This window comes from Arvicanthis niloticus, chromosome 1 (genome assembly GCF_011762505.2).
Source record: "Arvicanthis niloticus isolate mArvNil1 chromosome 1, mArvNil1.pat.X, whole genome shotgun sequence".
NCBI classification, from domain to species: Eukaryota; Metazoa; Chordata; class Mammalia; order Rodentia; family Muridae; genus Arvicanthis; species Arvicanthis niloticus.
In genome coordinates this window covers 125,883,735-125,899,213 of record NC_047658.1, presented here as the reverse complement: position 1 = coordinate 125,899,213, position 15,479 = coordinate 125,883,735, and positions in this window count along the sequence as shown.

Below are 15,479 nucleotides of genomic sequence, written 5' to 3'. Positions count from 1 at the left end.
AGTTCTTGCTTCAATTCAAAAGGGTTTGCAGTTCAGAAGACTCTGGAAACATCTATAAACTCCTTAGCCTCAATCTCATCACCCTTGAGCAACACTCAACAGCTCATGGTGGTACTGTATAAGCTTACATGCAGTGCCTAGCCATTAGTAAACAAATATTATTATTTGCTCTTGGTGTTATTTTTCCAAAATACCCTTTCAACTGTTATATATATATATATATCCTTGATTCAAATATGTAGGAATACATTTTTAAATTTTTTTATTATGTGTTACTTATGTTGTGTGTATGTGCACATGCCTACATGCTGCATGTGTGAGCAGAAGTCATAAGAGAAGCTGTGGAAATTGGCTCTCTCACTCCATCATGTGTGGATCAGAGATCAAGTTCACGTCATCGGCCAGAGCATCAACCTAAGCCACCTTGACATCCCCCAACTAAATTGTCTTTATTGTCTCTAAATAAAAATGAAGTATTTTAAGCACTTTGTTAGGCCCTGTGTGAGCAGGTGTGCTGGTATATGCAAGGAACACTTGCTGGTTGGTTGGATCTGTTGGTTGCTTCAGTTGATGAGGTAGAACAATAGACTATGAGCTATGGTGCCTAGACCAAAGTCAGTTCTTTACTACTTCAAGGATATCATTGTAAAGATTTTTAATATACTATTATAGACAACTAAAAGAGCAAGTTGCTTTTTTCCCCTAACATGAAGTCACCTGGCATAATCTATATTCTACTTTAGCTTCCAGCTATAAGAAAACTCCCCATATACCACATCTAGGGGTACAAGCTTGTGATTCTAGCTGCTGCTCAGGCAGGCTAGAGGCAGGGGGATCACAGGTTTCAAGGCTTTCCTGGTCTCTATAGTAAGTTTAGGAGCACTCAGACCATTCGGAGCACAATGGGGAAAGTAAAGGGCATGAGTACGAGTGACATAGGAAGCAGCTCAATGGTAGAAATGGTTTTATTGGCCTCAGGTCCTATGCAAAATGCACAGTGTCAGGCTGAGGATTAGGAAATAAAGTCTGCCCACCCGATTGCTATATCCTGCTTCAGATATGAAAGACATGCCAGGTCAGCTGACTTTAAACCATGAGACGTAGGCTCTCTCTGGGATTCAAAATGGTTGTAATGGGATTCTCTTTGTCTAAAAGAAACAGTCAAACAAAGAAAGCATCCCGTACTCACACAATTCCAGACTAATTCCTGTGGGTACAGAAAGTAGTGACTGGTGTATTTTGCTTGTGAGAATTGGAAGATGAGGTTCATGGTTTTCCTCTCATTGTTTCCAAGGCTGAAGTCCAATTAAGGAAAGCTGGGTCTCAAGATTCATTCTGTCCCCAAACTAGCCTCTTTCAGTAGAGTCCTATGATCAATTCAGGTGGTGATTTTGTGTTTTACATATGATGTGGTTATGGCTGAGTCGTAGTGACTGGTAAGCTCTTTGGATAAGAACTCCAGGCCTCTTTCCTGTGACTATCACAATTCAAAACACATAGCCAGTACTCAAAAATGGCCTGTTTGGTTTTTTGTTCTAAAAGACAATCTTTCTTAGGCAATCCATATTTTTCCATCAAGAGAGTCTTAGCCATCAATCTAGACCACAAACACCTCTACAGACAGGGGCTGCTTTATTTGGCAGTACATCTGCACAACCCTAGGTGGTGCTAGACACACTGAAGGAGGACAAGAAAGTCTCAAGTTTTACTAGAACTTTCAGGATGCCTGTGCTTAGAGCTACCCTCCCCTCTTCCTCAGTAACACATGTAGAAATATCTGTACTTCTCTCAATGATCACCGAACTCCCAAGTACTGCAGGAATTTATCAAAAGGCCATGAACTGCAGCCAATACTCTTGGTCAGGAAAGGACAAACAATCAGTCCCACCTCTGCCTACTGACAGTTTTTGTAAGTAAAGATTTACAGAAACACAGTATGCCTATTTGTTTACACGGGGTCGATAGCTGCTTTCCGGCTGCAATAATGGAGCTGAGTAGTTACAACCATCTGGCTTACAAAGCCAAAAATGTTTACTTTCTGGCATTTCATAGAAGAAACTTGCTGACCTCTGCTCCAGTTTAAACTGCAAGGCTACAAGCGCCTCTGGCTTTGAAAAGAAAGGGGGGGGGGAAATTATCAAGCTGAGGAAATAATACTATTTCACGATACTTTAATACTGGGAAAGATTCTTGATACATTCTATAGGAACATGTAAAGGCGTATACACAACATTCTTCTCCATTTAATTCTCTCGACAGCTGGATGAAGTAAGCAGGGCAGTTAGAGCCTTGTTTCACAAACGGAGGAATAAAAAACTTAAGTAGTATGTGCCGAGAGAGAAACTGTTTTAACCAGGGTATTGTTTGTGACTCATGTCTATAACATGGTCAGGAGTATAAGATCATCCTCAGCTACAGATTAAGTTCAAGGCTACATAAGACCTTGTCACAAGAGAGAGAGAGAGAGAAAACAGAATCAGAGGAAAGAGGGACAATGAGATGGAAAAGGGGGACATAGTAAAGAAAGAAAGAAATTTACAACTGGGACCAAATCAGGTTTTGTCCATGACACTCAGTAGTTGAAAACAAAACAAACAACAACAACAAAAAGAACAACCAAAATGTCTTCCCTCCATCCCGCTTCCTTCACCACTACATGGCTGATTTCTGGAGGTCTCCGGTGACTAGCTTTGGGGAGTCCTGCTTCCTACAGTTCCCATGAAGGAGGCACTAGTACTGCTACTTAGCAGTTTGTTTCATTTAAACATTTTTAAGCATGACATGGCCTTGTATTGTCTTCGCTCCAAAAACCTATCTACAGAAGGAACAAAGTTCAACATCCCATGATTCCCCTCAGTAAACTCTCATTCTTAGTATACTTGCTTGGGAAGGCGAGCCATTGGGATCTTCTTCCATGTATCCCTGTGAATGCACCCTTATTCAAGTCTTATTTCTAAATGTGTATGATGTCACTTCCTAGGCTCCCAGAGGATGTACAAAAGGCCTATCCATCCAACCATCCATCCATCCATCCATCCATCAATCCATCCATCCATCCATCCATCCCAGTTTGTAAAACATCCCAGTACTGGGGCCAGCATATGTGATGATAGATACTGTCACAACCTCTTCAGTTTAGACAGTCTCATTTTTTCCTAAAGAAAAATGGGTCCTGATGGTCCTGTGACAGGCAGATGTTTCTCTGTTTATCAGATAAACACACACTCACACACACACATACACACACACACACAAAGACACACACAAAGACACAGACATATACACAGACATACACAGACAGACACACACACACAACACAACACACACACACACTGAAACCAGCAAATAGAAGCCAACTGACAGAGCCTGTCTGCTGGGAACTCTTTAATCAAGCAGAAAAGTGGGGAGTCAGCATCAGAGATAGAAAACAATTATGAAGTAATAGACTCCAGAGTCATGAGATCTGGGTGTAAAGGGGTCAGAAAAGGCCAGATAAGTGAGTTTGAATCCTTCTGGAGCCAGGAGTCACCTGGAGGATGTCTAGTACAGAGACTGCCAGCCCTCAGCAGAGCCGATTTGGTTGCCTGACTGGCTGCTTGCATTTCTAACCCATTCCCAGACAACGCTGATGGCTCTGATTCTGTTACAGCAATAAGAAAGTCATGCTGTGGTTTGAAGTCTAGACTATAGGAGAACTTCTATGATGTCAATAGGCCAGGGACTGTCCCATTTAGAATCTCAAAACACAGATTCTCATTTGGTAATTCTGGAGGAAAAGGGCTCCACATTTCTAATAAGCTCCAGGCATTGCACACTTGGCTGATCTGGCCGCAGTTGATCGGCTGCTGGCAATGAAACTCTTGCAAGTGGAACTATTTGGGATGTTCTGTGCAATTAAGCAGGCTGCAAGGCCTTAATTTTGTATCAAGGATTTTCTTGTTGCCTTCCTGAAGCCAGTGCATTTTCTTGTCTCCCTCGCTGCTCTTTTTCTTTTAAGTTCAGGTTTACTCTTTCACCTACTCCTGTTTAGCTATGAACATATCATCAACTTGAGTGTTTAATGTTACAGATATAGGTTGGAAAGTCAGTCTATTGGATTCTAGTTTGGGCTGTAGTTCTAAAAGTCGTAAAACAGTGGATTCGTCACAGATCCTTTGATCTCAGCTTCCTCAGCTTCAAACTAATAAAGTTATCTGCCTTACATGACCTCTAAAAACAACCTTGAAACACTCAAAGAGCCCATCGTGTTCAATACAATAAGCAGAGCAAAAAGTAGTGCTGCCACCTTTGGGTGGACTGTGTAACTTTACCTGGATCACACCCAACTTTCCCAACGTGACATCTTATAAGGTTTTCATCTTCTGTAGCCCCAGTGCCTACTTAATGTTTACCCCACATGATTACAGTTCATACTGATTGTTCTTCAACCTATACATTTGGAAACAAAACAAAGTAAGCTTGATTTTGATACCACTGTCCTTACATATTTTATAGCTTAATTCAATGTTCTGTGGATTTCCCCCTCTCCATTCTCATGATATCCATGGCTTCAGAAAAATTGAAGTACACTGATTTATAATGCAAATCAATTGAATTGGATAGTGAGTAGATGAACACTCCTAAGACTGCACCACCAAAAAAAAAAAAAAAAAAAAAAAAAAAAAAAAAAAAAAGAACAAAATATAATGGCTTTGGCTTATAGTTAACCCCATTCTTGGCCGTTCTCCTTTCTAACTGTGCTCTTTCTCAAGTCTCTTAATTTCCCTGCCTCACATATTTCTGAATTTCTCTGGCTTAACTTCGATTTGTTGCTAGAGAGTCAAATAATAATAATTATAATGTCATCAGGCCCTTCACGGAGTTGGTAGAGAGATTTCCCAGCAGCCACTGCAAAGCAGCCTGTGATTCCAGAACATTGGTGTCAGTGTCTGTCTGCTCCATTTTATGACTCAGCAGAACTCTCAGAACATCTGTTCATCATCAGCAATGGAGGCCACAACTGTCTGAGATTTGTGGAGGATTAGATTGTTAGGGGCTAGACTGTGTCTCCCTGGTATTTATATGTAGAAGCTCTGATTGTAAATGTGACAGGAGACTGTATCGATAGAAAGCTGTTGGAGCGGAATTAAAGATAATGTGTAGGGTGTGGCTCTGATCCGAGATGATTAGTGCCCTGATAAGAGCTTTGATATAAGCTCTCCATTACTCCCTCACTGAGGACAGGGGCATGAAAGCACACGAGAATATGTTTGTCTACAGTCCAAAGAGAATCCTTCCTGGGCATCAACAATCACCATGCTAGGACCTAGATTTTGGACTTTCAGTCTCCAGAACCTAAAAACAAACAAGCAAGCAAGTAAGCAACAACAACAACAAAAATCAAAGAACCAATTAACCAACCAAACAAAACCTTTCCATTGTTTAAGCCACCAGTTTGCGAAATTTTGTAACAATGTTCCAAAGTGACTAACACATACAACATAACTAAAGGTTATAAAGCCTGATTAGGGTTTAGAAAGATTGCGTTTTTCTTCACTTATATTCTCACCTATCCAAATATATAGAATTCTCAATTTATTATATATATATGAGATCAACTCTGTTGCGTTAACACAAGGGGCAAAAGGTACTTTCTTTCATCTAGCAATAAGCTTCTACCTGCACATTTTCTTCCATGTATACAATGATTTCACATTTATAAATAACTATGAGTGACTAGAATACAGGCTGCTGTGGTATAAATATCAACATTTACATATAGGGAGGACTGTAACTTTTAACTTTTTCAACCCTTATGTCTAATAATAGTTCTTAAATGCTTTAACCTCCCTTTTAGCCCACCACCCACCAGAGGTAGTGGGAAAGAGAGGATATCAGGAATGTGGACCTGTTTATAAAGGATCTTTGGAGCAACTCCCTTCTGTGTTGTCTGGAAATCAGCAGTGTAGTTCATAGGTCAGCATCAGCAGCTTGATCCACCTGCAAATCCTTCATGGATACACAAACCGTTCAGTTCAGTAGAGTCAGGTTAGCAACAGATGTGACATGACCTAGTAGAAAGAGTCAGGCCTAAGCTTCAGCACAAGTCATCAGAAGTGATGGAGAGGGACACCAAGAGAAGTTGGTGGCTGTGCCATTCTCAGAGAATCAAAGATCAGAGAAGACTAAGACCTACAAGCATTGCCAGCTATAAACCAGCCTAGTTCAGCCCCTGTCACTGTTTGTAGAGTCCTGTGTATACCCTCCAAACGTCACGTGTCCTCCAAGTGTCTTGGCTCAGCATGTGAGTCTGTCTTAGCTGACATCACTCTACCAATCAGCCCGAGTACTCAGAAGCAGCAAAAAACTGCAGCACACCACCAGAAGTTTTTTTGGTGTGTTTCTCTCTATGGAACCCCAACAAATGCCGCCCATCTATGTAATGTAAGGCAGACAAATACATGCATGTTGTTAGCAAAGAATCCTTCATCACATATTCTTTCACATGCTTGCTTTAGCAGAACATACTTTCACCTGTGTCTGCTTCAGTTAAACGTTCCTTCACATGTTTACCCCAGCAAAAAACTATCCAACCCACTTTCCAAAGAACCCTTAGGTTTCCACTTCAGAGGACAGTCTTTAACACTCCTCCTAGCTGCCTGGAATCCAGTTTTCTCCTAGAAGCTTTCCGATGAAGATATAGACCTCTCAGTTTCTCCAGCACCATGCCTTCCTGGATGCTGCTCAAGGCTCCTGGATGCAGGAGCCTTGAGGATAATGGACTGATCCTCTGAACCTATAAGCCAGCCCCAGTGAAATGTTGTCCTTATAAGAGTTGCCTTAGAAATGGTGTCTGTTCACAGCAATGCAAACCCTAACTAAGACAGTCACATTCCATAGACTCTGGGTTTTGGTCCATTCATGTGGACCAAGTATACACACATATCATTTGCCACTCCATACACTGCTCCTGGAGGATTAGGAATGAGGCAATCAACAGCTTAAAATGCCTTTGCCATGCTAGCACTTGAGAGATAAGAGCAGGAAAATAGTGTATTCAAGACCAGCCTGGCCTACACAACAAGTTCCAGGCTAGCAGGGACTACATAGTAAGACTCTATCTCAAAAACTAAAACAAAGACGTTTAAAAATCCCAGTGCAGTGAAGAATACATTACCCTTTAACACAGAGCCAGGGCCCCCATTCATGAAACTGGAGCAGATTTTAGCTCACAAATAGATGAAATCTTGGGCTCTGTTTTAAAATTTAAATTTTTTTTTTAATCTTTCTTCACAGTCCAGTCACCATCTCCCTCCTGGTGTACCCTTTAACCACTCCCGATCCCGCTCACTCTCCCTACCCCTGTCTCTAAGAGAATGTTCCCAGCCTCCACCCCATTCCACCAGACTCTCCTGATGCTGCAAGTCTCTCAAGGGTTATATGCATCTTCTCTCACTGAGGCCAGACCAGGCAGTCCTCTGCTGTATATGTGTCAGGGGCCTCATATCAGCTAGTTCTTGATATGTACTCATCAACACTCAGACAGCACCCACCTTCAAAGTGTTCTTCTGAGTCAGCCATGACAATTCATACCTGCAGCCCCAGTGCTCAGGAGGCTGGGAAGAGTAAGATTGCAGTAGCTTTGAGGCTTACATAGGCAACATAGTAAGCTGTAAGCCACCCTGGACTACAGAATGACACCTTGTCTCCAAAACATGAATTGAATTAATTTAATAAGCTTGTTTCAAATAATTCTTCTCCTAAAGATTTCCTGGTTTCCTTCTCCCTCTAGTTGAAAATAGAGATGATAGTAATATAATTTTTACTCATTTGAGCTATTTTTTAAAGTTTGATATACTCACATCATAAGAGCTTTGATCAGTAGCTACTGATATTCATTATTCTGTATCTTCAGAGGAATTTATGAAGGTACTGAGGTGTTGTTAGCAGATGACACACCCACCTCAAACCTCACATCTATCTCTGGTTAGCTCTATGACTTTAGGATAACTCCAAGCCTCTGAAGATAACACAGCTGGTCATGGTGACACACTCCAGGAATCACAACTCAGGATGCAGGAGTTCAAAACTACCCTTGACTACTTAGTCAAATCCTGTTGCTAAAAACCAAACAAAAATAGGAATTATAATTCTTAACATTTTTGAGGAAGTCTTAGAAATAAATATGATACACATATAATACATAATAAATGTGAAAATCAGCATGGGATAAAATTATTTTATATTTGTATATTCCACTTGTATATTACTAATGTATACTAATTTATCTTTCTTCTGTCAACTGGTGGCTTCACTGGGAATAAAAGCTCTGGAAAGAAGCCCGGCAGAGTGGTACATGTCTATGATTCCCCAAACAGATAGAGCTCTGTTAGTTTGAGGCCAGTGTGTTCTACAGAGTGAGGAACATGTCCTCCAGAGCTAAGAGAGAGAGAAAGAGAGGGAGAGAGAGAGAGAGAGAGAGAGAGAGAGAGAGAGAGAGAGAGAGAGAGAATGAGAAAAGAAAAGACAAGAACAAAAAGAAGGAAAGAAAGAGAAGCGAGAAGGAAAGAAGGAAGGAAGGAAGGAAGGAAGGAAGGAAGGAAGGAAGGAAGGAAGGAAGGAAGGAAGGAAAGAAAGAAAGGAAGGAAGGAAGGAAGGAAGGAAGAAAGGAAGGAAGGAAGGAAGAAAAAAAGAAACAAGAAATAACGTGAGTGAATTCATCTCAGTGCCCCTCAAACAGCACAAACTAGTCAATTTTTTAATTAATTAAGTTATTTATTTCCTTTACATTCCAATCGCTGCTTCCTCTCCTTCCACTCTTCCCAGTCCCTCTCTCACCTTTACACTCCCAATCCACCCCATCTCTTCTCCTCAGAAGAGGGGAGGCTTCCCATGAATATCAACCAGCCTTGGCATATCAAGTTGCATTAAGACTAGAAGCATCTTCTTTTATTGAGGCTAGACAAGGCAGCCCAGTTAGGGAAAGAGGATCCAAAGGCAGGCAATGTAGTTAGAGACAGCCCCTGCTCCTATCTTAGGAGTCCCAGATGAAGACCCAGTTGCACAACTGCTACATATGTGCAGAGGCCTGGGTCCATCCCATGCTTGCTCTCTACTTGGCAGATCAGTCTCTGTGAGCCTCTATAGGCCCAGGTTAGTTGATTCTGTTGGTTTTCTTGTATCCTTGAGCCCTCTCGCTCTTTTAATCCTCCAAAGGATTCCCCAAGCTCCACTTGATGTTTGGTTGTGGGTCTATACATCAGTTTCCCTCAGTTGCTGGGTGAAGCCTCTCTGATGACAGTTATGCTTGACTCCTGCCTGCAAGTAAAGCAGAATATCATTAATAGTGTCAGGGGTAGGTTCTCATGGTAGTCTCAAACTGAGCCAGTCATTGGTTCACCTTCCCTCAAATTATGCTCCATCTTTATCCCTGAAAATCTTGTAGACAGTACAAATTGTAAGTTTAAAGTTTTATGGCTCTGTTGATGTCACAATCCCTCAGTGGGAAGTCTTGCCTGGTTACAGGAGATGGCACAGTCCCATTGCTGGGAGTCCTAGATAGGGTCATCTTTATAGATTCCTGGGAGTTTCCATCATCCTAGGCTGCTAGGTCATCCCAGAGATGCCTCCCTATCATCTAGTTGTCTCTCTCTTGGTACTCCCCTCATTTCATCCTTTTTGTTCTAAGTCCCACCCCTCACCCACCTGTGTGGAGTTGGTCTGGTGCTGGGTATACAAATGCTAAGATCTAAATCCCAAGATCTACTTGACCCCAGAACTGTGACCACCATTTCTTTGTTGTGTAAATGTCGCTCTCCAATTTAAAGTTTTGGTTAAATAAAAGTGACTACAGCCAATTACTGGGGGAGAATAGAGGTAGGGAGGGCTTAGAGTTAGTTGCAGGGCTGGGAGTAGCAGGTAGGGATCATGGGGAGAAGGAGAGGAGGAAGAGGAGGAAGAGAAGGAGGAGGAGGAGGAGGAGGAAGAGGAGGAGGAGGAAGAGGAGGAGAACGAGAAAGAAAGACAGAGAGAACAGGAGGTCGACATTAGACTTGATGGACCAGGAGCATGTACTTGAGTAAAATGTTTCCTGAGGACAGATTTCTGGAGGAGAAGCAACCTGGGCTAAACTCAAACAGCAAGTACTTGGTAACATATCTGGGAATTAGCTAGTCTAGCTTTAGAAAAATAGATTAGGGTTAATTTTCCTAAAGCTAAAGCTAGCTTTAAAAATCTCTAGAATTCTGCCTCAATTATTGGGGGCCTGGCTGGGTCTTATTAATAACTATTAATAGAGTTATTAAATAATATTTTTAAAATACCCTTTACATTTGACCCTGGAGCCCTGCCTAGCTCTATTCTCCCTAGTAATACTGTTAAAACTAAATAAATCTAGTAGGCCCTCAGGATGATCTTTTCTAGTCCCATTCATTTGCCTGCAAATAGTAGCCAACTTTTTAAAAGTATGTATTGAGGTCAGGTGTGGTAGTGCAGACCTATAATCTCAGCATTCAACAGGGGGAAAAAAAGGAAGATCAAGATCAAGCTTAAAGCCAGCCTGGTTTACACAGAAAATTTCAGGCCATTGGGGACCATACAGAGAAACCCTCTCTTTAGCAAACACACTTACTAAGCACTCATTGCATGGCAGACACTCCTGTATGTGTTCAGGATCTATTAGGACTGAGAAATGCAGAACAGAGAGAGAAAGCATCTGAACACATTTGTTTTCAATGGGTTTATAAAAAGATGGTTTTGGAGATTAGAATTTAGAAATAAATTTACTTACATAATCTGAACTAAAATGGAAAGCTGCTATATCAGGTTAAGTTAATAATTATTGTATTTAATATTTCTTCTTGTAGTATTTATTTATTTTCTGGATACATAATTTGAGTGTATGCACATGCACTATGTACATTCAAGAGCCTATAGAAGTCAGAAGAGGGCATCATCAGAGCCCCTAAAACTGGAGTTGCAAGAGGTTGTGATCCTTCACGTGGGCGATGGGAATAGAACCTCGATTCTCTGCAAAAGTAGCTAGTGCTCTTAACTGCTGAGGCATTTCTTTAGCCCCAATATATACTTCTTTAAAATTGTCTTATTTTTTCCTATTTTTTGAGTTGGTGTAACTACAGCAGGAGAGTCATAGACAACTTTCCTAAGACATTTATTATTATTTATTAATCTGTCTCTGCTGCAATATAAGTGCATCATCTATGCACAGGTGGCTACAAAGGTTGGAAGACCTTGGGGCCCCTTGAAAAACTGGAGTTACAGGCAGTTGTAAAATGCCTGAAGTGAGTGATGGGAACTGAACCAGGTCCTCTACAGGAGCAGTAAGAACTCTTAAGTCCTGAGCTATTTCTCCAGCCACCCTCCAACCATAGACCATTTAAGGTTTTATTTTGATGGTACATAACTGATTTGATTTATGTGACCTCTTACATTCTCATTTATTTATAATATGTAACCACCATTTTTCTTATATAAGCAAACTTCTCACATACTTGTCTTCAGCTCCCTGTGCGAGGGAGTCAACTTTCTCCAGAAGATAAGTCTCTAGTTCAGATATGGTTATTGAACTCAACTCCTCACCAGACATTTGGCATTTAACACAGTATAAAAGGTCTCAGCATTGTAAGTGTAGGAAGGGTGGGGGCATCCAAATGACCTCATACTTTCATGGAATGAATAGGTTTTTCCCAGATAACAGCTATTTTGAAACATACCAGCCAGAAGGGAAGGACGAATTTCAGAAAATCAACAGCCCCGGTATCCACTTATTCAATCACAGGCCTCAGGGCCCCAAGAAAATCATCTTGCTAAACCATGGCTTCAAATGCTCTGACATTATGCAAAATGCATTGCTGTATCCCCAGGAGGTGTCTAGAAAGACAGAAACATAGTCATAATTGTAATTGTATTTGTGACCAGAAAAATGAGCATAGAGATGTATCAAAGGGGTTTTTTTCTTCTCCCTTAACACCACTGTGTACAAGAGACAGCAGCAGCCTCAGATATTGCTTGCACTTCTTCTTGATGGGGCCCTATTGACAATAGAATGTCCTTTCTGTGTTTATGTTTTTATTAGTTCAATCAACACAAAATGTAAGCAACAGTAGACACAAACCTCATTTTATGTGTGCAAGGGAGTGATCACAGCTGTCTAGGGAGTCACTGCATTTCTAATATCTCACGACCCCAAAGAAATAAAAAGACAGTGGTACAAGTGCCAGGCCCTTCAGTCTTCTCCACCCTGCACAAAGTCCTCATAAAATTTTCTCATAGGCTGTTTGCAGGCAAGAGAGATTATACAAGTTGTATCTGAATCAAACTGAAACACACCTATTAGATTTTAAGGACCAGTGTCATCGAATACTTACATCTGAATCTCAAACAGATCTCAGAGGCGGACGTGTAAGTTATCCTGGGCCAGGCACAGTGGAATACTTCAGGAGGCCTGTGCAAAAGAATCATAGATTTTAGGTAACTTTGACCAAAAAAAAAATCATTTCTCATCCTAATAGTTATATTTAGGGTATAATTAATTACTCAGTAGCAAGGAGCTTCCTGTGGTCACCTTCTGTTTGTTCTCCAGAACTCGAAAAATCAAAACTAAACTTTTCTATTAACAAAGAGTACACTCTAGTGAGACTCCTTTGTTTTGAGAGAAATCTTGCATGTAATTAAGTATAATGTAAGCAGCATAGATTGAATACGAAACTTTAATCTCTCCAAACCCATCCATCTTGCTAGTGAAGGAATGTTCATGGGTTACTTACCCCTTCAGGTCCATGGAGGTAGGATCAGAGTAAGCTGCTGTTGAGGTGAAAGATCTCCTAACTCTTCGTGTTCCTTCCCCATTTTACTTCAGTTTGCCAAAAACACCAAGACATTTCTTTGGTTAATCCAAACCAATTTTGTTTCATTCTCTAAAGCAACTTTCCAGTGAACTTGACACACATAGTTCCTTAGCTTTAAATATTTCTGATCCCTTAGGGCAGTTAAAGATGACATCATCCTTATAGTTCCCATCAGGCTTCTCTTTGAGGACAAAGAATGTGGGTCGATGTCTCTGCTCTGGCCTTTGATGGGACCAAGTTTCTGTGTCTTGGGACCTGTCACTGTCCTTATTTGTTTCCCTCACTGGACTATGAGTCTCTTGATAAAATGAACTATGTTTTAATTATGTTGAAATTACTAAAGCCTGGTACCATACTTGGAACAGAATGAACCCTTGTTAAATATCTGTGGGACCTTGGGGTATTGTTCAGTAGTACAGTATGCACTTAGAATGTTTAAGGTCCTGTGCTTGGTCTCCTGTCCCACAAAAAGAAGACAAATAAAACATTTTATCCATTTCAGCAGCACATGCACAAAACCTGGAACAGCACAGAGAAGATCAGCGTGGCCTTTCTTCAAGAATGACATACAAATTCATGAGCAGGCCTGTTTTTAAGTGAAATAAGCCAGGCTCCGAAAGACAAACACCAGAGTCCAGTGAGATGATTCAGCAGGCAAAGGCACCTGACAACCTGATGATTGATGCCTAGGACCTACATGCTGAAAAAAAAAAAAAAAAAAAGAACCAATTTTTACAAGTTGTCTTCAGATCTCCACATGTGAGCTATGGGAGATGCATGTGTACATGTGTACACACACATATAAAGCAAATAAATACATAAATGAATGTAAGACAAATACTGCATGTTTCCTCTCAGATGCAGAACCTAAATTTAAAGTTATATGTGTGTGGATGTGTGGATGTTTATATAGGTGTGTTTGTAGGCCTAGGAAGAGAGGAAGACATTTAGGATGCAGGAACAGTAATGGAATGCACATAATAGGGAAACTGAAGTGGGGACTAACTGGGAGTAGAGAGAGAGCCAGGTGCAAAGGGACACAGACACTGGCAGTGGATGAGAACAAAGCATAATTGTAGATGTATGAACATGTTATAGTAAGTTTATCACTCTGTTCTTTAACTTGAAAAATAATGTAAAATATCAACACTTTTCTTTCTAAAAGGCAAAATAAACCATCCAACAAAAATCAGGTAATCAGGTCAGGAGCCAGTGAAAGGTCTGAGCAGGTGTTCCCTATTTAGGTCTGATGACCTGAGTTCAAGTGGGATAACCCATGGTGGAAGGAGACAAGTGAGTCCCTAAGCTCATCTTCTGATACTCACAGACACCTTCAGGCTCACATTGCCATCACACACACACACACACATACACGTTAAAAATTAAATAAGCATGGTATATTGTTTCAGAGCAGCCTCAAATTCTCTGCATACCTTGAGCTTCTGAATCTCTTATATTTACCTCTAGAGTGTTGGAATTACAGACATGGGCTGCTGTGTCTAACGTGTAGTGTAGAGACTGAGTCAAGTACTTTGTGCGTATTAGGTGAGAACACTGCCAACTGAGCTACATAATGGGAAAAGAAGCCAAAATGTCATTACATCATTTCCTACTTTGTCCTTCCTCCAATCCTTCTCATTTATTCTCCCTTGCTCTCTCAAGTTCACAGCCTCTTTTTCTTTAATTGTTGTTGTTATTAGTGGTGTTGGTGGTGGTGATGATGCATGTGTGTGTCTCTAAATATATAAACACACCCTGTTCTATGTGTATAATGTTACTTTTATATACACAATTTCAGGGTTAACCACTTGGCATTGGATAACCAATTTGGCAGCTCTTCCATGGAGAAGACTATTTCTCCTGCTCTCAACACTGCTTAGTAGTTTGTAATTCTTCATCTGGGTTGAGGCCTTACAAGAGAGACTTCCCTGTTCCATGTTAGAGTACCTACTGTCGCCTTTCTTGTAATGTACAACACAATTCCTGCACCTAAGTCTCAGGGGTCCTGCTGGAAGAAGTGTCAGAACGATAACAAAAGAAAACGGCTTGTTCTCCTTTCCACAGGCACCATTCACCCTGTGCTTGGTTTGCATCCTCAAAGTGTAACTTTCAGAAACAAGCCATCCCTGGCCAAGAAAGAAAATCAAAATGGCCCTGTTCCCTAACAGACTCAGGTGAGAACTGAGAACCAAAATCAGGTTTCAATAGATGAGAAGATACAGGAGCAGATCAGAGCTGGACGTTCGAGGGTTCACACCCAGTGGTGTGACTCTTCATGCTCAGTCATGGTCATTTATCCTTCCTACCAGATGCCTGTTAATCCTGTATCATGGTCAACTAGTGATCTTCCCAGATAGAGCTGACCGTGTTTAACCTCTGGAGATTTGGTCTTGTTTAAATTGGGGATCTCATTGGTTTATTTTTATCTGCTCCTCACGAGCAAATTGGTTGATTCAGTAATAAAATATGTAGAACCTTTCCAGAAGGATAAAACAAAACAAACAAAAAAAATAAACTTTTATTTCTTGGAAAGTTAACCCACTAAACTGTTAGGGAGACTGAGTTGAGCTAGGGTTGTATAAATATTGGGTGGAGACTGAGTGAAGGGTATATGCAGAAACCCTTTTTTCTATT